Here is a 27,500-nt window from a genome sequence, read left to right on the forward strand (position 1 = left end):
TATATATATATATATATATATATATATATGAGGAGAGAGAGAGAGAGAGAGAGAGAGAGAGGCGTAAAGGGTTTAGAGAAAAACAGAGAGAAAAATCGGGATATCGTCAACAATAAAGTAGATCTTGCAATTAATTGTCAGAAGTACACTACTAACAACTTCAATTTTGAGTAATCATTCTCGACTTAATTAGTGCTACTAATAGTCGTGTAACAGAACTCGTTATAGTGTATCTCATTAAAAAGAAATTATTGTATGTATTTGCAGATGAGCAGATCGCTGCATTTGATAGAGACGATGAAAGCGACATACGGCAATACACGTTGCGGCGGTAATTAATGAGCTCTGATTTAACAGGTTAGTAGACTCTTTTACTTTTTATTATATTGAATGCATCTCTCTCTCTCTCTCTCTCTCTCTCTCTCTTTGATTTGAAGTAGCTCTCTCATCATGAAATTGCATCATCGGAAATGACTGCACAAATATTTGCTTTATACCTGATGTTTTCTTTGCTCCAATTTTCATTATTTTAACGTCTCTCTCTCTCTCTTCTCTCTCTCTCTCTCTCTCTCTCTCTCTCTCTCTCTCTCTCTCTCTCTCTCTCTCTCATTGTTTGCACACAAAAGACTTTGGTATCCTCTGGGTAACATATCTGGAAATGAATCCGGTTTATTCTCGAGATCCTTGAATACGACCAAACACATTTTGCTTCGTGATTGCTGTTGAATAAAGAAAGTTATATTCGTTCTCACTAATAATAACATTTCTGTACCATAATATCATATAATACCCGTTACCAAAAGCTTAACTGAATGTTTCTTCTTTTCAGCAGGCGAATTTTGACGCTTATTTCCATTTGTTAAGAATATATTGTTAATGTTTTTCTGAATTTCAAATTGTGACCTATTGTTTATAACAGTTCAGATTTTTCATCATGGTAATTGATATTAGTATAGTTATCTATTCGCAGTTATTATTATGTAGTAAGAATTGCATTGATGTTCAATAGATCAAAAGTGAATGAGTTAGTAGTCCTTGTTTAATCTTAGATTTTTGCTGATTTTCTTCATTCACCAGTTGCAGTTCATGTCTGAATCGTTTCGCATTTGGCAATTCATTTGTGAATATTCATAACAGGGCACTCTCAAAGATTGCTGGGAATGCTAAAAGGTCTTTTTATTGTATGTACTTTGAATACGTACTTTTACATTGTTTAACCTTGAGTGACAAGATTCATAATTCTCTCTCTCTCTGTCTCTCTCTCTCTCTCTCTCTCTCTCTCTGTTTAGGGGTGTGTGTGTGTTTGAGTGTGTACAAAAGTCACCTTAGACTACATTTGGGCTCTCTCTCTCTCTCTCTCTCTCTTTGTTTGTGTGTGTGTGTGTGTACAGAAGTCACTTTAAACTACATTTAGGCTCTCTCTCTCTCTCTCTCTCTCTCTCTCTCTCTCTCTCTCTCCTTGTTTGGGTGTGTGTGTGTGATTGTATGTCACTTGAAGTCACTTAGACTCTCTCTCTCTCTCTCTCTCTCTCTCTCTCTCTCTCTCTCTCTCTCTCTCTCTCTCTCTCTCTCTCTGTTTGGGTGTGTGTGTGTGTATGTACAGAAGTCACTTCAGACTACATTTAGGCTCTCTCTCTCTCTCTCTCTCTCTCTCTCTCTCTCTCTCTCTCTCTCTCTCTCTCTCTCTCTCTCTCTGCAGAAGACCCTCCAGGCCACATTTAGTAACGATAACGCCCATCACCCGTCCTTATCAAAGCTAAACTTCAGAAGACGACACCGAAGTAGATTTAAGCCTTTGGTGTTCAGTGGTACCATTCCAGTCGTATTAAAGGGAGAGGCTCCAGCAATTTCCCACCTGACACGTTTGATTTGCCAGAAATTATGGCGTGTAAACTAGTCACTGATGAGAATCAGGATGGAGTGATGGAAAGATCCCTTTCCACACCAAAGCCGTGAAATGGAATGAGTCCGTTTGATTTCGTTATTGAAGTGAAACTTGAAGAACCAAGGAAAGCTGTTGATCGGCCTGTTTAACAGAATCTTTCTGTTCATCAATTTTTTTTTTTTTTAGTTCTCTGTAAGAAAAAATTATTGTGCCGGCTTTGACTGTCCGTCCGCACTTTTTTCTGTCCGCACTTTTTCTGTTCGCCCTCAGATCTTAAAAACTACTGAGGCTAGAGGGCTGCAAATTGGTATGTTGGTCATCAATCCTCCAGTCATCAAACATGCCGAATTGCAGCCCTCTAGTCTCAGTATTTTTTAAATTTTATTTAAGGTTAAAGTTGGCCATAATCTTGCTGCAGGCGACGATATAGGATAGGCCACCACCGGGCCGATGTTAAAGTTTCATGGGTCGCGGCTCATACAGCACTATACTGAGACCACCGAAAGATAGATCTAGTTTCGGTGGCCTTGACTATACGCTGTAGCGGCTGTACAGAAAACTCGATTGCGCCGAAGAAACTTCGCCTCTTTTGTTTACTTGTTTTTTTTTTTAATATGGAATTTCAGGATATAAATAAATGAATCGTTAACTAATGAGATCTCACACCCTGTTCCCCTCCACTATAATTGAAAGTCTCAATCCTTATTTCTCTGTAGTTGCATCTTAACATCTTTTGTCATGAGAACATTCCATTCCCTTGAAGATCATCATATCATAGGCATTAAGACTCAGTTTATGATATCTAGCCCTAGATGTGAATCCCCTTTTTGCTTCTTAATTTTGAAACGTGGTTCTGTATTTATTATCCTGTCTGTCTTCATTTGACTACCAGGACCCTGTCCTTATTGTTTTATCTTCATTGGTTGGAAATGAAAAATCCCAGTTTTGACCGATTCGCTTGTTGCAAATAACTGGACACATTGCACGGTAATGTTCTAAATATAAAATATAAATATAAATATAAAGCCCCTTCCCATTTTCCTTCTCTCCCCCTTCCCCCTTTCCAAAAAGATGCAAAAACATACACAGACATAGTGAAAGGATATGATCCTTCAAGCTGGAACAAGTCAGCAGAAAACATAATGAAAATAATTGAAGGAATACCAAAGAAAGTCCAAGTTGATTAAAAAATGCATCCAGCGCGCATACACACAAACACACACACACACACACAATAAAAGATATTTTATACATATTTGGTGTCATACCCCCGTACAGGTGTGCTTATTGTTTGGCCGAGAAAAATATTAATAATGAATTGTTCCCAATGAACCTGCAAACAAAATCATGCAGGACATAAAAGTACATAGCTCCAAGATATTCAGTATTAGAGGCTGTTATCTTACTGACAACTAATGGTAACACTGAATTATTGTTTATTTTGAAGTCATGCTTTCTCCTTAATAGCTAAAATATATATCATATTTTATGATCTGTCAGTGTCTGTCAAGAAGAAGAATTGCAGATTTCTACATACATTTCTTTCTGAAGTGGCCTTGAAGAAGTATTGCAAAGTTATTTTCTAAAGATTTTCAGGAATTACGGTCGCAATAACATAATTCCCGTTTACATTAACAGGAATCGGTTAAATTAATCTGAAGCACTTGATGAATACTGATCGCCTGTTTCCGTCCTCTGGTCATTACTACTTGTTTTGGCTATTAAGGAGAAAGCACGGCCGCAAAATAAACAACAAATTCAGTGTTACCATTAGTTGTCAGTAAGATAACCGCCTCTAAAATTGAACATCCTGAAACTATTTACTTTTCCGTCCAGCATGATTTTATTTGCAGGTTCATTGGGGATAATTCTTTATCAATATTTTTTCTAGGCCAAACAATAAGCACACCTGCACGCAGGTACGACACCAAATGTGTATAAAATATCTTACAGCACTATCTTTTACTAGGATGAAAATGAACATTGTACCTTTGGGGAAGTGGAGAAGCCATAAACTTCAGTACTGTCAGAAGTTTGAAGTCATTCTCCGAAAATCTTCGCAAAAAGATGTTTGCCAAACTTTGAAGATGTTTATAAGAAACGTGAAGAGGGAGAGAGTGATGGGGCTTTGGCAAGACAGCAAAATACTAAATGGAAATTTGTATTATATCGAAATACACTTGTTTTAGCAATTTTTGTACAGAGAAGATGATTCTATCTCCTGATGGTGTTCAAACTATTAAAATAGATTATTAGAGATTAAGGAAACAAACCTTCTGTGTTTGACAAACGAGTTAGCCTCTGAATGCAAAATTAACTCAGTATTTATGTTGGGTAAATATACTCTGCGCATTCACTGAATGTTCCAGATTGTACTGTATAAGCTCTGAGTGCTTGTGTATAATCAAATCGTTTTTCTCTCTCTCTCTCTCTCTCTCTCTCTCTCTCTCTCTCTCTCTCAGTAGAATCTAATTTGCTACGATAAACTTGTCTTCTCCGAAGCGATACTTTTAAAATGAAATCGAAGTATCATTAATCCATGAAATTTAGGATCCCTTTGTGTGTAATGTAACTACAAATATAGCAACTCCCTCGCTGGAGAATTATAATGGCTATAAAATCATGCAAAAAAAAAAATAACTAATAATCTCTTTCTCTCCAACTCTTGATTTTTATGAAATTATGAAGACTTTCCGTAAGGTTGCTTCGTATATGTAATTACAATATTTAAAGTCCCATTAGATTTGTATTTATGAAGACAGTACCTTATGCTTTCTGGTTCTGATAAACATTGAAAGTAACTTCTATAGAAAAAGGAATATTGGTAAACTGTAAACTTGAACAGAAAGACTCTCTTTCTCTTTATATATATGTATACGTCTTTATTTCACCTTCAAACTTACCCTTTGAAAAGTGAACTATAGAAAATGTCTTCCCCACGGTGATTATCCACACCCCAATCGGCTAACTAACAAATGCGTATTTCACGGCATAAGACAGTTGATATACATTTTAGTTGGACGGAAAGTGCTAAAGAAAATCAACTTCAGTCCAAACCGCTGAAACTTGCAAAGGATATCTTGAGTCCTTCGTGAGATGAAGTGAGTCACGATAAGGCCCATATTAGTGAGCTAAATGGATGTCAGTGCATAAGTAAAATCCATTTCATTGGAGTTATCTCTCTCCTACAGGCATTTGCGACGCCAGAATCAGGTCTGTCAATAAATCCCCTTGAGCGATTCAACACATTTCAAGAAGAAAAATGGAGAAGGTGCCGGACCGTTCCCGAGCATTTCCTAGATTGAAAACATCGCACCCGATCTTCTTTTCTTTCTTTCTTTCTTTCTTTCTTTCTTTCTTTCTTTCTTTCTTTCTTTCTTTTTTTTTCATAGGGTACTTCTTTTCATTGTTTCTTGTCTGTTTCCTCTTTTTTCCTTCAATTTCTTGTATCTTTTCTATTTGTTTTACTTTGCTTCCTTCACCGTATGCTTCCCGTTTCAACCCAGCTCTGTCTTTTCTTCTATTTCTTCTATCACCTCTATTTGTTTTACTTTGCTTCTTTTACCTTATAATTCAAGTTTCAACCAAGTTCTGCCGTTCACTTCATATTGTCCGTTTTCATCTCAGATACACTTTTTTTTTGTAGGTGATCTCTATTAGATGTAACGAAACTAAATTTATAATATAGTAGCTGGATTTGATGGGAGACATAATTATGCATCCTTATAAATTCAACAAATATATCAAGTTCGTTATTAACATCGCGGACAGATCTTAAAACAGGTTAACTTTAGTCGGGTTGTAATATTATTGTTACAGCTTTTAAACTATTTATACTAGAATGAAAGTATTCTTTACATAAATACAAACAGCCGCTCCTTAATGGCGGTACAGATCCATTTTTGTTACTGGTGTTATTATGGTTTCTCAGAGTTAGTTCGATTTACGATGAATATTGGGTAACAAATCCTTGGAAAGGTCACTTTATTTCCAGAAAAAAAAAAAAAAGAAAAGTAAGAGCTTGAAGGTCATTATGACACCGAAAATGCCAGGTGTACGAGTTACATGTGATATGAGCTATAATTATGTAATAAAAATAAAAGCATTTCATATTCCATTAGTGCAACGTTAGCGTGTATTAACCAATGTTTATTCAGAATAATGTCAAATCTATTCCTGTGCTATCTTTATCAAGTTGATCAATGCATCATTATCGGTCCATTATAGCATAACAGCTATAATGAGGCCCTCTATTCCCCTAATAATGGCCCGTTTTACGCAATATCCCAGAATGAAACCAACCCTTCCCCTGAAAGCGTAGCATAATAGATGCAATGAACTTTCAAATAAATCACAAATATGGGCAATTTATCATCGACCGGAACTAGAAAATTACATCTGAATTACACATAATGTAAGCGAAGTGTTTGATATTCTCGATAAATTGCGCTCATTTGTTACTAGTAATAGGGATCAAGTTTAGATAACGGCGAAACCTGTTTAATGATCAGGGTAGTGGGTCTGTTTAGGTCGAAAAGATCTCCATTTTTCGTCTGAACATATAACAGAGGTATATGAGACTGGTGAAAGGGTTTGGAAAAGTCTAAAATATGAAAAAAATATTTGAGAGAATATTTGCGTGAGTGAGGTTTCGAAGAAAGGAAGATAGAGAGACGACTGTTGTTGACAATGAAAGAAAGGGAGTTCTTATTTCATGCATGACCTTTGCTGTGATCTACAGATAGGTTAAGGCAAGAAAGGTAGCGGGGGCTCCGAAAATCGTTTAAAAGGGAAGAAATTCTAGATAAACAAAATTCTAATTGTGTTTAGGGACTGTTCACCTTTTTAGCTTCGCGGAAGTGAGTCACGATTGTCGGATAGATATGAAGGAAAAAGTTGACAGCACCAGAAGTCATTTTTCTTGTAACAACAAGAAGTACTAGAATGAGGATGCGTAAGACAGAACGAGAATATAATAGAAAATCTTGAAAAGAGAGAGTGAATTCTGTTTGAATTTGCTCGTGTTTTCAAAATGGGCCCTTTAAGTAAGAGTAGTCTGTAGAAAAAAGTGTTGTAAAGAAACAAATACAATATATACAGTATATATTTCCAAATTCGACGCTCCGTGGGCTTAAGGTGGTTTCAAAATTCAATATGTGGCTAGAGTCAAACAATGAGAAAACTAGTGTTTCAGATTAACTCAATATTATACTGTGAATAACTAATTGAATAATTTGGGTCCTTATTTAACACTCGGTAACTTTGTCTTATAAGATCTAGTGACTTATTACCTGACCATAATAAAGCATCCTTCATAACACTCTACAGGACAATAAGTCACCCAGAGTAATTAGTAAAGTTTTGATTAATCCAAGTTGAAGTTTTATCTTACCAATTACGTCGATAATAACTGGGTAAACTAATTCATTTCACAAACAAAAGAGACTCTGAGGCCATTTGCCTTCATATCATTATGAGACGAATTGGTGATTAATGAATCGAGTAGATGCTCATAACTTCGTGGAGAGCTGCTGGTGGGTCCGACTAGTAGTAGTAGTAGTAAACAAGATTTGCCCTTGAAACGGCTCCCCTGCTCGTTTGATTTATATCCTACTGCCACAGCTATTTCTGTTTATGGCATTATAATTGACGATAAATTCATACAGGAATTTCGAGAAACGATTCCTGTTTTAGATAACTGTCAATCATTCCAGTTTGTTATGTGGAAGTGTTATTGGCTAGTTTCCAAAGGTATCCTTCATCGTTGCATAAAGAATCCTTTAAGACACTCAGTAATATTTGGGTGTAGAAAAACAGAAAGATGTCGTTGAGAATCAAAATAGGGAATTTAGACAATTACTAATTATTATTATTATTATTATTATTATTATTATTATTATTATTATTATTATTATTATTATTGTACACATTTTTAGACAACAGGGTGAAAAGAGTACGTTTGGGCAGAAATACGTGTAAAGACTATTCTTAACCTCAAAATGCATATTAAAATCTTATTTGTTATTATTTTTCTAGAGAATTAGAAGTATAGAGGCAGATATACAAAGAGTAAATTAGCGCCCTAATGCAAAATCTTGTCTAGAAACTCAGCGTCGAAGCACGAGGCTGGAAATGACATAGCTATCAGAGGTCTTTTCTTTCGCCGGGGATTCTTCTTTTCGCTCCCTGACTGAAAAACGGTTTTGGCGAGAAAAATCACCCTTGAGGCCGATGACGGATTTTAGTTTCCTGTAAAAGAAAACTATTTTGCCGGCGTTGTCTGTCCGCCCGCACTTTATTCTGTCCGCACTTTTTCTGGCCGCCCTCAGACCTTAAAAACTACTGTGGTTAGAGGGCTGCAAATTGGTATGCCTATCATCCACCTTCCAGTCATCAATATACCAAATTGCAGCCCGCTAGTCTCAGTAGTTTTATTTTACTTAAGGTTGAAGTTAGCCATGATCGTGCTTCTGGCAACGATATAGGATAGGCCGCTACTGGTCGTGGTTAAAGTCTCATGGGCCGCGGCTCATACAGCATTATAAAGAGTCCACCGAAAGATAGATCTGTTTTCGATGGCCTTGATTGTAAGCTTTATCGGCTGAACAGAAAACTCGATTGCACCGAAGAAACTTCGGCGTATTTTTATTTGTTTCTCGTGCGTAGAACCTCTGTCGGGGAAAGGGAAAACTTTGGTTTGAAATGGAGAATTACGAAGACTTATTAGTCTTTCATGTCTAAAGCGGTTTATTCATATGTCGGCAAAAGGTTGACAAAAGAAAATATGTTCAACGCTTATGTCAAAAAGGGTATCCTTTACACCTGAGATCTTGTAATTTTATATATATATATATATATATATATATATATATATATATATATATATATATATATATATATATACTGTATATATACATATATATGTATAAACATATATAAATATATATATATATATATATATATATATATATATATATATATATATATATATATATATATATATATATTATTCCATTGTTTGAGTAACGTACAATATCTCACACCAGCTGACGGGAAACCCCCTTCTCTCTGTATCAGTATTCCTAATGTTAGAAAGTATTATTTAAAGACATCAGAGGGATTGAGGATTAAAAGGAGGATTTCAGAAACTGAGAATAGTCCATTAACTTATTAACAAAGAGTCAAGTCAAGATATTCTCAAGTAGTAAGTCAGAAACTACCAAGTTCTTCCTAAGCCAGCTATCAAAGAATAGAATCACAATTTGTAACAACAAGAGTTGTTCCTCAGAACCTGCAGTACGAGGCTCTAGTTGAAGCTAGATAATATGACCATCACAGAGGGGCAAATTGTAATTCTTTTACGAGAGAGAGAGAGAGAGAGAGAGAGAGAGAGAGAGAGAGAGAGAGAGAGAGAGAGAGTGGGTAGGTAAAAGAATTTGGTCGAGAAGTTAGGTGTCCAGGTAGGGAATGAAATTGACCTTTTCCCCGAAGGTAACTTCTTTCATCCAGGAGTCGTCTCTCCTCTCGCTGATTAAATGTGTTTTGGCAGGAGGACAACCTTGAGGAGGTCGACGGACTTCCGGATTACATAGCATCACTGTCAGGTCACCGAACTATTTATTTATTTATTTATTTTTTTATTTTTTTGTAAAATTCAAGTTTCATATTCAGAGTTAAGCTAGTGGTTAAATGAGTGGAAGACTGATCAAGCAACTAGCATAATTTAATGTCATATTCTAGACAAAAATCAATTATTTGTTTCGAAGGCCACATGATTGATTTGTTTCTGTTCTTAATTGCTAGTCCTTATCTTATAAGCAAATGATTTATGTATATTTATGATTCCCTTTGAAATACAAAGATTGATTTTCGGAGAGATTAGAAAGCAAGACCTCGAAAAAATACACAGTTTACATTACCAAAAAAATTAACCTATAACAGTACGCGAACGAAAAAAAAAAAAATTACAATGAACGAAAATTTTCCAGTGACGAAAAACAAAATGAAATACGTTTACCATTTGCAGTATTGCAGAGTTCTCTCGCTTTCTCTCCCTCTTTCTGTTCCTCTTTGATGAAACCTTCCATTAAACATTATAGACTTCTCAGTTAAAGTTGCCTGCAGAAACTAATTCGTGGCTGAAGACAATTTAGGATTGCCGAGGATCCTTCGCACAAAGACAGGCTCAAATGCTCATCAAAGGAGAAACTGGTAATCGGATGAAACGCTCGACCACTTTGATGATGACTTGATGAGATGCATAGATATTTATTCTTCCCGGAGTCGTTGTATTATGAAGTCGTATCACGTTCCAAACAAGAGGCGACGAGGATTTCGAGTTAAGACTGTGCAAAGGAACAATGATTTGGGAAGGTAAATACTCGCAATTGCATAAGCCGATGCTGGTGGGTGTTTGTTTTAACCCGTTCTTCATCTAGGAGTTATCTTAATTTGTCGACAGTTAAATGCAAGTGAAATCTCTTCCAGAATGACTTAGTGTCATTCCTCACACCTTCCTGCCACCTGACTCCTAATAATCTTCCTAAAGCTTTAATTTAAAGTCGATAGAATCTATAACAGTTTCACTATCATGAGAGGTTGCTGGCACATTGACTTTGGTTATGACCTCATATAAAGAATTGCCACCACTGAGGGCATCCGTGTCTCAAAATCAAATCTTACTGTGAGAAAATTACAAAAATATTTTACTCTTGAAAAAGCTGTAGAGAGTGGCTGTCGTGGGGGCTGGTAGGGCAAATGTATTGCTCTCAGTAAGATTTGGTTATGAGGCACTGATGCCCTCAATGGTGGCAATTCTTTATATGAAGGTCATGACCAAAGTCAATATGCTAGCAACCTGGCATGACAGTGAAACTGTTGAAGATTTTATCGATTTTAAATTAAAGCTCTAGAGAGATTAATAGGAGTCAGGTGGCAGGAAGGTGTGAGGAATGACAGGTATGGGAAATTACGAAGTCCCATAGTTAGATGAGACAATGATGAAGGGGGTGGCGGGGCACGGGTGGGAGTGGTTTGGACATGTCTTACTCTCCACCTCAGGAAGAAGAATAGTACGTGATATCGTTAACTGAGTTCCTATTGACACCAGAAGAGTTTGAAAGACCCAGATTTGCTTGCATGAGAACTATGAAATGGGAGGCCAGAGACGAGTGGAAATTGATGAAAGATAAATCTTTTACTCCTTTTTTGTATATTTTCATTTATGAGCCTTGTAATCCGTGGAAGCTTTTATGCATTAGTCTCTGGTCTTCGGACTTGTTCGTATCAGTATGTAAAACCATTATGAATTATAAATACATAATGAAATATCTTTGAACAAAGTAGAAACGAGCTAAAGGAGCAATTTTTTCTGTTTCTGAGTTCCTAATAGTTATTCAGTTACTCCTGATTATTCCAACATTTAGCTTTGTTTGTAAATATTCCCCAAATATGCCACATTGTAAATCTGCTACGTAGATGGTATTATCCAGATATATCGATATCTGTAAGTATTTCTGCTTCCATAATCCTTTAACTGTCGCAACACCTGAAATAGAACAGTAGAAATACAAAAGAATAGTCTCAGTCGCAACTGGTGTTGCAGAAAAGAGTCACACAGATTTTACATTTCACTTACTCTTTCTTTCATCTGTTGCCAGATTTTGTCATTCTCATCCTAATTCTGTTTTCATTTTTTTTTCAACAGCGGGTCTGAAGTATCCTTCATGGCTAAGCCCATCAAAATTCCGTCCTCATCCTTTCTGTGGACAAACAGCAGTAGGTGAGGATTGCAGGTCTCATATAATTACCAGGTTAGTCACGTACTTAGATTCTTTAAAGTTACTAGTACCAAAACACTCACACTTACGATACAGACGCAGACAAGTTCAGTTATCATTATTGCAGATAAAGCTACAGAACTCTACAAACCTGGGACACCAAGCACTAGATTATCTTGCCAGTTCTTATGGCGTGAAATAGCTTATTGTCGATCAGTCATTCTTCTCCTATACAAAAATACTCGGAGTGATAATCACACTTCCTCTCGAAAATTCTTATGTTGTTTATTCTTCTAAGACTCAAAACCTTATTTTAAGGGAGACCGCTCACCACTAAGTTAAAACAGTTCAGCAAAAAGGAAAATGTTACTATGGGGTGAGCTGTTTGAAAAGTAGTCTAGGCAGAAATAGTGATAATAGTAGTGAATGCAATATTGATGGGAAAAGGAAACCACATATGTTTGTAAATTCTTCTGTGGAATTCGTACATGACGTAACGCATCTTTAGACTTTAGGGATACACTAATCCCATTGTCAGTGTCGCGCTGCTTGGTTGGTTTAGATTAAGTTGGCTTATGCCAGAACGTGCCCCTATGTGGTGAGGTATGATATAGATTGGGAAGCCTTATGTAGACCCTCTTATATAATAAGCAGTCCTCCCCACCGCCTTTTCCACAAAGGTACTGCTTAAAGACCTCGGTTCCTACGGGTAATCCGCTTACACTGCTTCCTTAGAGGTCGGTCCATTAAAGGATTTATTTTTATTGTTCTCTTCGACAATGCGGCTTAATCTTGCTTCTTTCATGACAGTCTTTTTAGTTTTCTGTAAGCGAAAACTATTGTACCGGCTTTGACTGTCCGTCCTCACTATTTTCTGTCCGCACTTGTTTACGTCCGCACTTTTTCCGTCCGCCCTCAGACCTTAAACTCTACCAAGGCAAGAGGGCTGCAAATTGGTATGTTGATCATCCACCGTCCAGTCGTCAAACATACCAAATTGCAGCCCTCTAGCCTCAGTAGTTTTTATTTTATTTAAGATTAAAGTTAGCCATTATCTTGCTTCTGGCAACGATATAGGATAGGCCACCACCGGGCCGTGGCTAAAGTTTCATGGGCCGCTGCTCATACAGCATTATACCGAGACCACCGAAAGATAGATCTGTTTTCGGTGGCCTTGCTTATACGCTTTAGTGGCCGTACAGAAAACTCGATTGCCCCAAAGAAACTTCGGCGCATTTTTACTTGTTTATTTGTGACGTGAAATTTGAAGAGGCCGTATTTCTCCTAATTTTAATTTTATTAGCTTTACATATGAGTTTAGTTCTGTATTTTGAAAATTCATTTGATAATTTCCTTATCAACTGTGTGCTGCAACCAAAATCATTAAACATTTTAAGTGACATTTCTTCTTTGTTCCCCTAATCCGGTTTCCAAAATTCTTCGTAAAGAGAATAAAGATTTGGTACAGACTGGGTAATTTTCCACGAGCCTAAATGCTAAGTTTTCATCTAAGGCAACAAAGTGTTGCCTTTGAATTAATATCTAACCAAGAAAAATTAGTCAAGGTTAAAGCGTCTAATTCAATGTGGTATCGAATTCCGAAGGTCAGAGGCTGCCAACACCCTTACTTTCTGAAATCTCGGTCTTATTAATTTATTACTGTGATTACAAAATAAGGCATGGCCAACAGTAGTGGGGAAAATTCAAAAGCGAAATAATAATAATAATAATAATAATAATAATAATAATAATAATAATAATAATAATAATAAATAATAATGGTTGAGCGATAAAAATATTTTCAATATCATTTGCAACCTAATTTCCTTATCAACTTTGATAAAGAAACTTCATTCAGTGATAAAAGAATTTTATTCTAAAACAGATCACATTAAGATTTTATGATCTCTCTCTCTCTCTCTCTCTCTCTCTCTCTCTCTCTCTCTCTCTCTCTCTCTCTCTCTCTCTCTCTCCTCTGTAATTCCAATTGTCCCTTAAAACTTTCGTCATTATATGTCAAAAAGTTGGAGAGGAACTCTCAAAACTTTACGGAAAAAGAAGAGTGTGAAAGAGTACAGGTCCACTTTCCTTCTCCGAAAATGGAAAGTGCGTCATAAACCAAAAACGGGATTTGCAGCTTAAAATCCAAAATTTTTGTGCTGCTTTTTTGACTGGCGCACTTTTATTTTGGGAACGTGTTTTATAAAATGCTTGAAAGAATGCGCACATTTTTATATATTTTCTACATGTTTTAGAAGAGTAATGCACCTGACTCCTAATTTTCTAGGGAAATCCATTGCCCCCTAAAATTTGTATTCAACTTTTTATTTGTCTTCATATAGTAAAGTATAAATGAAAAAATGACATGTAGTAAGTGAAATTATGAGGAAATAACGTAGAAAAAAGAATTGCGAAAGAAACGGACTATATTACTTGTCACAACTTTATAACGAATCTCACATGTTTCTTGTATGCCACCGTCTGTGCAAAGATATTTTCTGGAAGTACTCACAGAAAATAAAATGTAAAATGTAAGACTTGATCAAGCATATCTCCTTATGTATCTTCGTTTATAGCAAATTCGTATTTCAGTATTTAGACCTTTTCATTATGCACAAGGGAGGTTTGAACTGGAAGAGGTGTATGTACTGGAAATAAACCATTGGAGACGACACACTAGCCCGAGTTAGCCCTGAGTATGAAGGAAATAGCAAAGAAAACTTATTCAGCAAAATAGTTCCTAAACCTCACACTGACAGATTTTATCTGCCTCTTAAATTGTTCAAAGCTCATTCATCTAGACATAAATAAGGGACGTATGTAAAAAGATTACTTCTATCGTGATTTTAAAACCTGGTAATCTAGCTAATTCCTTTTTTTCTGTTTTCTTAAGGCTTGGTGTCTCGTTCTGTTAAATAACTTGGGGGGGGGGTTGGCAAAGACCAAATAAAAGGCATTTGACGGTGCAAACGAAGCCTTGAAACTTAGCATTTTCACTAGTTTCAAGGCTTCGTTTGCACCGTCGTAAGAACGAACGGTCGAATAATGTAATGGTGTTTGGTGTTAATTTTACCACTACTAAAATCTGACCAAAAATGAATAATGGGATCTAGAAATGTCAAATACCTTTTATTTGGTCTTTGCCTAAAAAAAAAAAAGTTATTTAACAGAGCGAGACACCAAGCCTTCAGAAAAAAGAAACAGAATCCGGATTGATGCAGGGTCGGATTTCATGCTTTTGGGGGCATCATTTTTTGGAAAAATATGAAGCATGAGGTCATTTACTCAGGCAATGCTCTATTTTAACTTCAGGATTTACGATGGCTAAGACTTTCATACGCAGTTAACTTCAATTACAGGGATATTTTATCTCCGTTAAAGTTCGAAAGTTCGCGAACTTTATCGTTTGTGACGGCAATTAGCGGCGTTCTTTGTGAAAATGATTTCGAAGAGAGAAACTTGAAGAGAGTTCTTAAGATTTTGGGTTGCATTGCCCTTTTATCTCTTCTTTCTCTATTCAAGTTTTAATTATTCAGTGAGAGTGACATGAAAAAACTATCACCCCATTACACTTACGTTAAGAATTAGTAATTATTTACATTTCAAGGCCAAAGGCAGATTAATATAAGAATAAAAGATTTAAAAACGCCGGCAAAATCAACGATGACATTACTATAGAATTGCTGTTAAGTATTTTTTGAGCTTCTCGATAACCCGTCGCTCCTCACACCACCTTCCCAGTGTCTGTCGCAAGTTTCTCAGCACTCTCCTTTAAAATTAAGGTGGTAGCCCATTTCCGTACCAAACAGAACAGATCGGTGTTTTAGAGGTTTGCGTAAATAAGGCAATGGACAACGCATGATTAAAGGCACTCTCAAGCAGGGACCAAAAGGAAAATATATTGGTTTAATCCAGAGCTGTATTGTGAACGGTGCTGATCGAAAAACTGAAATAGATGGCAGAAGGTATCCCCAGGCATCGAGCATAGTGAACAGAAACAGAGAATATGCAGAGGTCAAGATTTTTTTATAAAGTTGCAGGAGAAAAGTTGTAAAGCAATCGGCAATGTCTGCACAAAGTGAATAAGGCGTAGAAAATGAATATTAGCGAGGAGGGTGTTGTGGGCTTATGTTGCAAATAGTTTGGAACAACAGGAGGTTTCTTTTTTGGGTGAAAGTGGAGGTTAATCAGAAATATGACAAAGGAAGAAAGGATGTCTCTAGTTTCAAAGTAATTTGTACTTAGGTGGCTGGTTTATTTATGCAAATGTTGTTTGTTTCATATTTCAATAATTAGTAAAGTTAGAGAGGAAGCGTCCGATGGTCAGTGTGAAGAGAGAGAGAGAGAGAGAGAGAAATATTTTCATTTTTGGATATTTAATGAGGTGTCATAATCAGTGCCCAAAAATTAATCGATCATTTACATGAGAGGTCAGAATGAAAGATATTTTTGCAATGAAAGCATAGAAATTTACGAATAGCTTTAGATGACGGATATTTTCAGGTCAACTCCAACACTAATGAACCTATTTTTCATGACAAGTTCAATCCAATTAGCCCATGTGACGATGAAAAGATCTTTACCTCCGTGTTAGAATAATTGAGATCCTGAAAAACACTCATAAAAAAGGACGATTTCATCAACAAAATAAACAAAAGTACTTGATTATAATTTCCATGTCTAATGAACAAAGATTATGAACAAAAAAGCCTCATTTCGAAACCCGAGCGCAAGTGGAAGCATTTTTCCCGAGATGTAACCGAGTACGGGTCCTTCCCCTGAAAAAAGCGGAACGCCATGTCTTAAAAACTAACCATAGAATTTTTGTGAAAATAATCTCATTATGTTTCCCACACCCAAATTACTCCAGAGCTTCAAAAGTAACCTATCCTAACCCAGCCTAACCCAACCTAACCTAAACTAACGTAGGGGCATGGCAAAAACAAAAACAAAAAAAACCGGGGCTGGCGCAATACAAGCAGACATCTCAGGAATTTGCCACGTGGACAGATATCCCAAGAAGACTTTCTTTCCTATGACGCCCGAAGAGAAGAGGAAGAAGAATAAGAGATGAACATCAACTATGTAAATGAAGATAAATTTGTTTGTTATAGCTCCTCTGTATCTCCTTCCTCATCCATTTACCTCTTCCACTCCCTCCTTCTTGCATTTTCATCAGGCCTTCTCTTCCCCCAAGACGTTATCACGGGTGTGTTGCTTGCATAGCCTACGTTTGATCACCTGGGTTCAAGACCATTAGCATAGGAAGCCGCGCGTTAGTTTTGCAGTTCTTCAAATGCTTTCGAGATGAGTTTGTTGCAGCGGCGTAGATCTGAGAGTTCGAGCTGGTTCGGGAGTTAAATGGATTTTCTTATCACAGTTGGCCAATATAATTCTGGAGAGATTTTTGAAGTTTACCATAATCTCATTCTAATTCATTTGGCAATAACAGTGATTTGCATCCTCCTCCACACTGGTTCGTGAGTCATTGCGATGAAAGGGTTAATTTATATATGAGCTTTTCAGTCGAGAAACATGCCAAGTGGTATTTTTTAAATATAATAAATTAAATTAAAAAATACTTTGACCCAGGATGGCGCTTGGCATGTTTCTCGACTGATAGCCTCATATTCAGCTGCAAATCAGTGACCATTAAATTAGAGAAAGAACGACGAATGGTCGATTTATTTCCGAAAAGTTAAGAAACAAGAAAATGGTTTTATTCACTGAGTCAGTGAACGTAAGTTTCAAAGTGATTGACTTAACTCCCTTTTGTCCCAAAGAAGAACGTGATGCTTCATTTGAGCAATATTTCATTAAGAAAAAGCTTTACCTGGTGATATTTCTTTCAGCGTTCTTTATTTTAATTAATAGAGAAGACCACTTCTCTTAGATGACGTTGTTTCGAGTCAGTTTGGTTGCTAAAGAAGAACAGTTTGTCTTGATTTGTATATTTAAAGTGAAAAAAGAAACACCTACACTTTATGGAAGATTTATCTTGGAATCAACTACAAAATAAACAAGTAAAAAATGCGCCGAAGTTTCTTCGGCGCAATCGAGTTTTCTGTACAGCGTATAATCAAGACCACCGAAAATAGATCTATCTTTCGGTGGTCTCGGTGCAATGCTGTATGAGCCGCGGTCCATGAAACTTTAACCACGGGCCGGTGGTGGCCTGTCCTATATCGTTGCCAGACACACGATTACGGCTAACTTTAAACCTAAATAAAATAAAATAAAAATACTGAGGCTAGAGGGCTGCAATTTGGTATGTTCAGCATACCAAATTGCAGCCCTCTAGCCTTAGCGGTTTTTAAGATCTGAGGGCGGACAGTAAAAAAGTGTGGACGGACAGACAAAGCTGGCACAACAGTTTTCTTTTACAGAGAAATAAAATGTGAGTACCTATAGTGGTATCTGTTGCTTGTAAACGTGTAAATATGTGTAGGTAACCTTACTAATAGATGTTTAAGATAGCCTGATTACATTTGATGTCAGTAACTTCAAGGTATTGCACCACCCCAAATCTGAATGAGGAGGAATAATAGAGATTTTTTTTAGGTAATAAACACCAAAAACCGATTTGCTGGGGCCTGTGTAATTGCCACTTCTACTGCTAAAAATAACTTTCAAGCCAGTAACATTACTTCAAGCCAGTAACATTACTGAAGAACCTCCTGTTTATCTCTTGTAATTTCTAAGTCTTAGCCAATGCCATTGTCGTCAGCTCGAGGTAATTCCAAAAATGTATCGTACTTTCCATCGACAAATCCATAATTGGCAACTCATGCAACTACTGGGCATGCTCAGTGCAAGACATGATCTGTGTCATAATCGTGCATCTGGAACTCACATTTGCGTTTTCAGATTGCATCTCGTGGAATGGGTGAATAAATTCCAGAATTTATTCCCGGTGGTGGACGTGGAAATGGGAAGTGGGCAAGTTAATCGGTCTGCGAGAGAATTTAAGAGATGTAAAGATTTGTCTTTGAAGCATAACGCGAGAAACCTCTTGTTGTAGAAGGCGCATCACTACAGCTTATATAAAGTACACTTGGAGGGAGCTACTAATTATTGACATTATTAATAAAAAATACCATTCGTCTAGATTTTTTCTAAATACCAACAACAATATCAGTCAGACTACTTCATGAAAATATATGATTGCATCCTCTCTTTTTATTTATACGTGTGTTCTTAGAATGAGGCTAGGTCGTTCCTAATCAAAATGATCTTTTTCTCGGTCCCTGTTACATATGATTTTGATTTTCTCACCAGTAGAGATGAAATTATTTATATATATATATATATATATATATATATATATATATATATATATATATATATATATATATATATATATATATATATATAAAATATATATATATATATATATGTGTGTGTGTGTGTGTGTTCACGTGAAACACTATATATTTTTTTATTTAAAAATTAATCATATTAATATTATTCTGGGCCTCTGGTTTGATTAAAACTTTAGTTGTTTCTATGACAGTTTTTATATCAGAGATTAAGATTTGATCAAGATAAAAACATAGTGTGTGAGAATCAGTGAGGAGTAATTGCTTTAACATCCAAATTAATAAACAAGGTACATGGCCCCCACTATAAGAGAGAGAGAGAGAGAGAGAATCACTACTTCCGTTTAAAAGTTTCAAACAATGATATTACAGAACATATCTCACATAATTTCCTCTTTTCGTTAGTGCAGAATACAACGCCTTACTATCTTAAAATGGAACTTAATAAAAACTGTGGAGCGTCACTTATTGGTCATTTTATTTCTTTCATTGCGAGTCAAAGTCAGATCCAGATATCTCTTTGATTCTTCCACAAAATCAATATAATTTACACTGCTTTTCCAAGTCTGCCACCAGGTATGAACCAAGACTATATTCTGCCGTTTCATAATATATAATCTCCGAACAGAAGTGAGAGTTCATTATGTACTATGCATTCCACAGATCTATATTCTGAAATGCTGAATTCTTGATGGCGGATTCATTGTTGATCTTAATCTAAATTGCAGAGTCGCAAACAAATGAGACATCCGCTGACGTTAGCCTGAATTGCAGAGTTGCAAACAAGGGAGTTATCCGCTGAAATCAGTGTGAATGGTGAGATGAAAGTGAAGGATTTATCGACTGATGTTAATCTGGATTGCTGGGATCCAGAGATGATCTCATCCAACGATCTTCGCTTTAAAACCGTGAGTAGATGATATCAGTTTAACACTTTTCAGTAATAACTTTATTGCCTATATAATGGTTGAACATTCTGTAGTTACGAATGATGTTAGGATATAGGCTAATAGTTTTCCAAACGAATTCTATGTCATAAGCTTTACTTTTCTGGTCAGTAAATCAAGGAGAATGTCTTTTTGTGTCGTTTGACTTTGAATTCAATTGCCTCTACTAATATGAACTATTGAAGAGTAGGCAGCACTATTAGAAAAGACTTTGTGTCAAAGCACTGAAGCCCATTTATCAAATGTAACATGAATAGCAGAGCTGAGAGTCTTTCTGTTGACGTGTAATCGTATATGACATCTTGATTGCTCCAAAAATATATTATTTAGACTCAGAATTCGTAAAAAAAAAAATCATACACCAGAAAGATCATCCCTTAGTCACCGTTTTAACAACGGTGTTGTACTCCACGACTTGTAACGCGCAAGCGTTTTGTGAGCTCTACAGTTTACGGTCCCTGATTCTTTAAGAGATATTGAAGTATCTGTTCGAGAGCTTATGTAGTGTTGAAAGCAGATTGATAGACAGATATATATATATATATATATATATATATATATATATATATATATATATATATATATATATATATATATATATATATATATATATATATGTGTGTGTGTGTGTGTGTGTGTGTGTGTGTGTGTGTATGTATGTATGTATGTATATGTATAATAACTGAATCACGAAAATATGGAACGTAAAGGTCTAGAAGTCGAAAGGCCTTGCAGCACTCCATTGTTTCTCTTTCCTTCGTGGATTTTACCTTTTATATATTTATATATATTATATATATATATATATATATATATATATATATATATATATATATATATATATATATATATATATATAGGGAGAGAGAGAGAGAGAGAGAGAGATGGAAGATAACAGAAGCATTTTGTGTTTGTATATCTTATTCATGGAATAGCAACTGTCTTCTTACGAAATAAGTGAACTGTAGATCTCTTGCATTGTAAACATTCGTTTTGAAATGTCTCAGTGATTCTCATGTTCGAGGCATCGTATCACTCCCATCTTCCTATGAATATTTCCTTCCTCATGTATACCAACACGAGTCTTTCTTTTTTCTCTCTCTCAATCTAGATTTGGCTTTCTCCTGCTTGTGACTTTCTGCTCAGGGAAGCTTTCTTTGCATAGAGTTGGGTTGTTTTTGAGTTCCTTTTGGATCTTTGTGGTTCATTGTATTTACACTGATATTGTTAAGAATTGTAAAAATCAGATGCTAAACTGAAATTGGCTGCTAAATATCTACTACTGTCTGAACTGCCAAAGAAATTAAGAGGAACAAACAAGAATTCATAATCAGCCTGAACACATTTCCCTATTTATTATGCTTGAAACGAGAGCTTTTAAATTTAATTGATTTATAAATATTGCAATTTCATTATATCGTCTATGATTGTTAGTAATTATTTGTGTTAGTACCTGTTAAATACTCGTTGGGCGAGTCGGTAGAGGTGTGGGCTAGCACTCGCTAGGCCCGAGTTCGAGTCTCTGGGAGGCTAATGAAGAATTAGAGGAATTTATTTCTGGTGATAGAAATTCATTTCTCGCTATAATGTGGTTCGGATTCCACAATAAGCTGTAGGTCCCGTTGCTAGGTAACCAATTGGTTCTTAGCCACGTGAAATAAGTCTAATCCTTCGGGCCAGCCCTAGGAGAGCTGTTAATCAGCTCAGTGGCCTGGTAAAAGTAAGATATACCTAAATTTTTTTTAACCTGTTAAATACAAAAATAATCATCTGAAAGGCTTAGAAACAGAAGAGGAATACTTCCTGATGCCGCCCCCCCCCCGCCCCCGAAAAAAAAAAAATATGGTAGCAAAAACATAACTGTTTCTTACTTCACATGAAATTATTTCTGCTTGTCCGAGGCTAGAAACTTATTGCTCCCGGCGTATATTTTGGAAGGCATCTCTAAAAACCTCATCTCTATGAAGATTAGGATTACTGGATTTGATTGCCATGCTTGTTATCAAAATAAGGCCTGCAGGTTTAATGGATATATTTAAACCAACAAAAGACAGTAAAAAAACTGTTACATTCTCTTGGTCAATTTTTTAACAACCTTTACGAAATGAAAATTGCAGTGGCATAACGAAAATAAAAGCAAATATAGCAGTTCTGCGGATGACGGCAAGGGAGTCAAGAAAGAATTATATTTTGGCGTCAGTTGCCTTGCTTTATTGTTTTTTCCGTCTTCCAAGGATATTGTCTGGGCAGAAATGACTAGAGGGCAAAGCGGATAACAACAATCATGCTAGAAATACGGAAACTACCTCATTCTTGGTTTTTATTGAAGCAACAGAATGGAAAACAATCATGGAACCATGGAAAGCTCTGGCTTGAGTGACAGCTTCTACCAGATACCACTGGATGAAAAGAAAGGATTTTATTAATTTTGATCTATTACAGAGAGCTTCTGAACACACACACAGACACACAGAGAGAGAGAGAGAGAGAGAGAGAGAGAGAGAGAGAGAGAGAGAGAGAGAGAGAGAGAGAAAAGTAGCGGAAAACTGAGGAAAAGGAAACGATTTTATTGTTTTAATTCTAACACAGAAAGCAACTGAACAAAAAGAGAGAGAGAGAGAGAGAGAGAGAGAGAGAGAGAGAGAGAGAGAGAGAGAGAGAGAGAGAGAGAGAGAAGATGTAACGGAAAACTGACAAAAAGGAAAGGATTATATTGTTTAAAAATCTAGCAGAGAGCATCTGAGCAAACGGAGAGAATCACACAAAAGAGAGAGAGAGAGAGAGAGAGAGAGAGAGAGAGAGAGAGAGAGAGAGAGAGAGAGAGAGAGGTACAGTAAACTGAAAGAACACAGGTAGAAACACAAAGAGAGACTCACAAAGAGAGAAGAGAGAGAGAGAGAGAGAGAGAGAGAGAGAGAGAGAGAGAGAGAGAGAGAAAAGTAACAGAAAACAATATCTTTAAAACGGAAAAGTGAAAATCTTCTATTTGATCTTTCCTGAAGCGATACGAAAGACCGGTAATGAGAACTTCTCTCTTGACATACTGCATGAACCAGATGTCCCTGAAGGCAGCATATTTCATAACAAAGGAGAAGTGCGGCCATTTGGATCAGATGATACCCTTTTTAACTGTCACTTTTACGGCGGGCTGTGGCGTTATATGTAGGAAACTTTAGTTAAAGTGACGTTTTATGTGTCAGAGGCAAGACATATGAAAAGTTTTTTCTTCAGATGACAATGACCAACGTTATGGTGGGATTAAAAAAGCCCATGAAACAAAATTAACGTATAAATATATATATATATATATATATATATATATATATATATATATATATATATATATATATATATATATATTATTTATATATATATATATATATTTATATATACACATATTCATTGACATTTCTTCAGTCCTGATCTATGGAAAGAAGGAAGGTGATTCGAGGGCTGTTATACTGTATGCAAGTGTGGAATAAGGAATTTAGCAGGATTAGAGAATGATCAGTTATCTTGACCTATTATGGAGGAGACAAAGCCAGCATTATCCTTTGTTCCTTATCGGGGTGAACATGGATTAACAACTCCGGGGAGATCGTCGGAACATATTACAGTACACGCATACGCACGCAGACACACACACACACTATATATATATGTATATATTTGTATATATATATATATATATATATATATATATATATTATATATGTATGTGTATGTATGTATGTATGTATATATATATATATATATATATATATATATATATATATATATATATATATATATATATATATATATATATATATATATATATACATACAGTACATATATCTATGGAAGGGTCACGTGTAGGAAACTCGTCCCTTAGCTATAGGCAGGAAGGAGAATGACACTATTTAGATGGGTTGCTTCTTAATATTATGTCCCAGTTCAAGGCAGTGCCAAAGGTCATCAATTCTAGTAATAATAACAAAAATCTCTACATTGACTTCAACATTTTTCTTGTATTAATATTAGAATATTGCAATCAGTAGGAAGAGGTGAGCAATGAGTGTTATTACCCCACAGAACCTTGAAATGACAACTGCTATAAGGAACAAAGTTTAACATTTGAACTCTGAAAGATATTTAATCTTACCATATTCCATCTCAGAAAGATATTTAACCTTACCACATTCCCTGTCGGATATTTAACCTTACCACATTTGATCTCTGAAAGATATTTAACCTTGCTACACTCCATCTCAGAAAGATATTTAAACTTACCACATTCCATATCAGATATTTAACCTTACCACATTCCATCTCAGAAAGGTATTTAAACTTACCACATTCCATCTCAGAAAGATATTTAACCTTACCACATTCCATATCAGATATTTAACCTTACCACATTTGATCTCAGAAAGATATTTAACTTTGCCACACTCCATCTCAGAAAGATATTTAACTTTACCACATGCCATATCAGATATTTAACCTTACCACATTTGATCTCAGAAAAATATTTAACCTTAGCCATATTCCATATCAGATATTTAACCTTACCACATCAGATCTCAGAAAGATATTTAACCTTACCACAGAGTTATAGGCACACTAGTTTCCCCCCCCCCTCTCTTTTCTCTCTGCAATGGAGATTTGTTTCTCAGGGAATTAACTGGAATTATTCTGTGATGTAAACATATCTCCAGGCGTGAACGCACTGGAAACGTGTTCTTGATGCTTTCGTGCAAAATGTCTCGGCAGTCATGTCTAGGCGTTGCCACCGGTCTAAATCTGTATAAGTAGAATTAAGTCTTAAATTCCTGACGATGAAAAAATGCTACAAAAGACCGAGACAAAACTTCGAGTCTGGCTCTAGGGGGTTTTCTTAGCAAACTTTTAATTAACATTTTCTTCTGTGCAATTTAATTACGAAGCTAATACTCACAAAAGCTTCCGGGTTCGCAATAATGCATTTAAGCATTTTCATGACCTTCAGTAGAACAATTCGTATGCTTTTTGCATACTGTAGTATGAAAAAGAGTGGAATCTTAAATACTTATTGTTCCTCATAGCTTCTTCTTCTTCTTCTTCTTCTTCTTCTTCTTCTTCTTCTTCTTCTTCTTCTTCTTCTTCTTCTTCTTCTTCTTCTTCTTCTTCTTCTTCTTCTTCTTCTTCTTCTTCTTCTTCTTCTTTTTGTTTTCAGTTGGTTTAATAAAGTGGAAGAGTTTTTTCGGGACAATTCTTTAAGCTAGTTGTTATAAGGAGAAAATCTTTTATTATTACTTCCCATTGAAATTTCTGCTTTTGTGGGCAAATATCTTGTTTTCTACTTCTCATATATTTCTCTGTCTTTGGTGTATGACTCTTGTAATGCCCACCTATTAAGTAAAAAAAAATCCAGAACGAAAAGCTAAATAATGTGACGAGCTGTGAAAAGAAATATCAAGGAAATCAAAAAGCACTAGACGAGAATCCCTACCACGCTTACTCTTTAAATTAACTGTTCAATCATGGATCCTATATTTAACCAGACAACTTTCGTACCTTAACTTACCTCTTATACCTACTCGAAGGTGTTGTTGTCAGTTCATAGACCGGAGCTGTTTTGCAACTCAGACTTTTATGTAGCCAGCTCTCTCCAGCGCTTCCTAGATAGTGAATACCTCTTTCACTGCCTCTTGCACTCCAACCGGGCAATAGTTTTTCAGTTTTCCTTTTAGTTTTCTGAAAAGAAAACTATTGTGCTGGCTTTGACTGTCCGTCCGCTCTTTTTACTGTCCGCCCTTTTTCTGTCCGCCCTCAGATCTTAAAAACTGCTTAGGCTAGAGGGCTGCAAATTGATATGTTGATCATCCACCCTCCAATCATCAAACATACCAAATTGCATCACCTAAGCCTCAGTAGTTTTTATTTTATTTAAGGTTAAAGTTAGCCATAATCGTGCGTCTGGCAACGATATAGGCCAGGCCACCACCGGGCCGTTGTGAAAGTTTCATTGGCAGCGGCTCATACAGGATTATACCGAGACCACCGAAAGATAGATCTGTTTTCGGTGGCCTTGAGTATACGATATACAGAAAATTCGATGTCGCCGAAGAAACTTCGGCGCATTAATACTTGTTTATTGCAGTACCTAGAATGTCTGAATTATGCAAATATTCATCGTATTCAGCCTCTCGACGTGGCGAAACTAATTATAAAACTCTCTGGTCTGTCTATCCTTACAAGTACTTCAATCATTATTTCCTATCTTTTTTACATCTCTACACGCTAACCCTTACAGTTAATCTTACTGTACATTTACTGTGCTAACGATATCTCACAAGATCTTCTGTCTTCATAATTCTACCTCAAAACATTTGCAGAGGTCCTGCAGCAGTATTTTCTTCACCTCTTTTGTTATTGTTTTCTCCTCTCATTTTATCATCATCAGTTACATTTGCTAAATAATACCTGTTTCCCAGTCATCTTAATAACAGTCTTTATGGCTTGTCAGTTACATGTGCTAAATAATACGTTTCTTCAAGTAATCATAACAACATTCTTACTTCATATTTATGGCGTTCATATGCACTTTCATAACTAATTGTTGACAACATCTGTTTTGAACCGTCCCCACGTACAAACACTCGTCTGCTTTTGCAGCTTCTCTTTACCCCTGCCATTGAAGATGTTTTAAAAGCAACGACTTAGAGCCCAACTCCTAATTGTTTTCCCTATTCCGCAAACTCAAAGCTTAATCTGTTCTTGCCTTGACTTACCTTATATTTTCCTCCATTGTTTTCCCTTCCATTAATATTTCTAATATTTCTCTTGTTTTCTCATGTAAATGCCTCCCATACACTTTCCCATATATTCCAGGCAATGTTATACATAGGCTTTGAATATTGAAAAAATTTAAATATTTTTTAGCATTCAACAATCGTACAGTTACGTTATGTATCGTTATGTTATCTCAATAACTAAAAAATATTGACAGAATAAGAACTCGAAACAAAAGTACATCAGACTTGGTTAATTAGTTATTCTGAAATTGCTGTCTTTGATTCAAAAAGGAAAGAGATATGGTCCATAAAATGCCAAGCCCAAAAGTTCGAGACTGCCTCCAGGAGAGAAGGACTTTACAAAAAGCTTCTTGTTTAATTAACAGAGTTCTTATGCATTTTTACTATAAAGCAAATACGCACAATAGTCTGTAGAAAGTGAATATGTTTTTGTCTTCAACTTTAAGTAGCCATTCAAAAAGTCCTTTTGACATGAGTGATATTTGTTTTTCGACATCATTTCGTGTAAAGAAGCAAAAAAAAATTTCTTTAACGATATCGTATTGATAATGGTTGTAATCGTTTTTAGCTACATTTTTGCCAATGTTTTTTTTACTAGAGGCGCTCTAATTAATTAGGCAAAACTTCATCAAAAGAAGAAGGTATTGGGTGGCTTCAGCTAATTAAGATGATATAGAAAATTAATATTTACAATAATTTTCAAATTGGTTTCCCTTGTTCCTTCAATAAAAGGCAAAATTGTGAACACAGTATGAAAAGCTGATGTTCACATTTTTTAGCGTATTGTAGAT

At 35.9% G+C, this 27,500-nt stretch overlaps 1 protein-coding gene across 1 annotated transcript in view; it reads left to right on the forward strand.

Annotated features, from left to right (window-relative positions):
* The window catches only part of LOC136848926 (uncharacterized), a 501,001-nt gene that overhangs the window by 255,919 nt on the left and 217,582 nt on the right, over positions 1–27,500 (forward strand). The window contains exons 4-6 of the mRNA XM_067121743.1: positions 268–357; positions 11,592–11,697; positions 19,712–19,891. The gene's annotated coding sequence lies outside the window, so the exon portion shown is untranslated. The remainder of the gene's footprint in view (positions 1–267; positions 358–11,591; positions 11,698–19,711; positions 19,892–27,500) is intronic.

This window comes from Macrobrachium rosenbergii, chromosome 20, assembly GCF_040412425.1.
Source record: "Macrobrachium rosenbergii isolate ZJJX-2024 chromosome 20, ASM4041242v1, whole genome shotgun sequence".
In the NCBI taxonomy this organism is placed as follows: Eukaryota; Metazoa; Arthropoda; class Malacostraca; order Decapoda; family Palaemonidae; genus Macrobrachium; species Macrobrachium rosenbergii.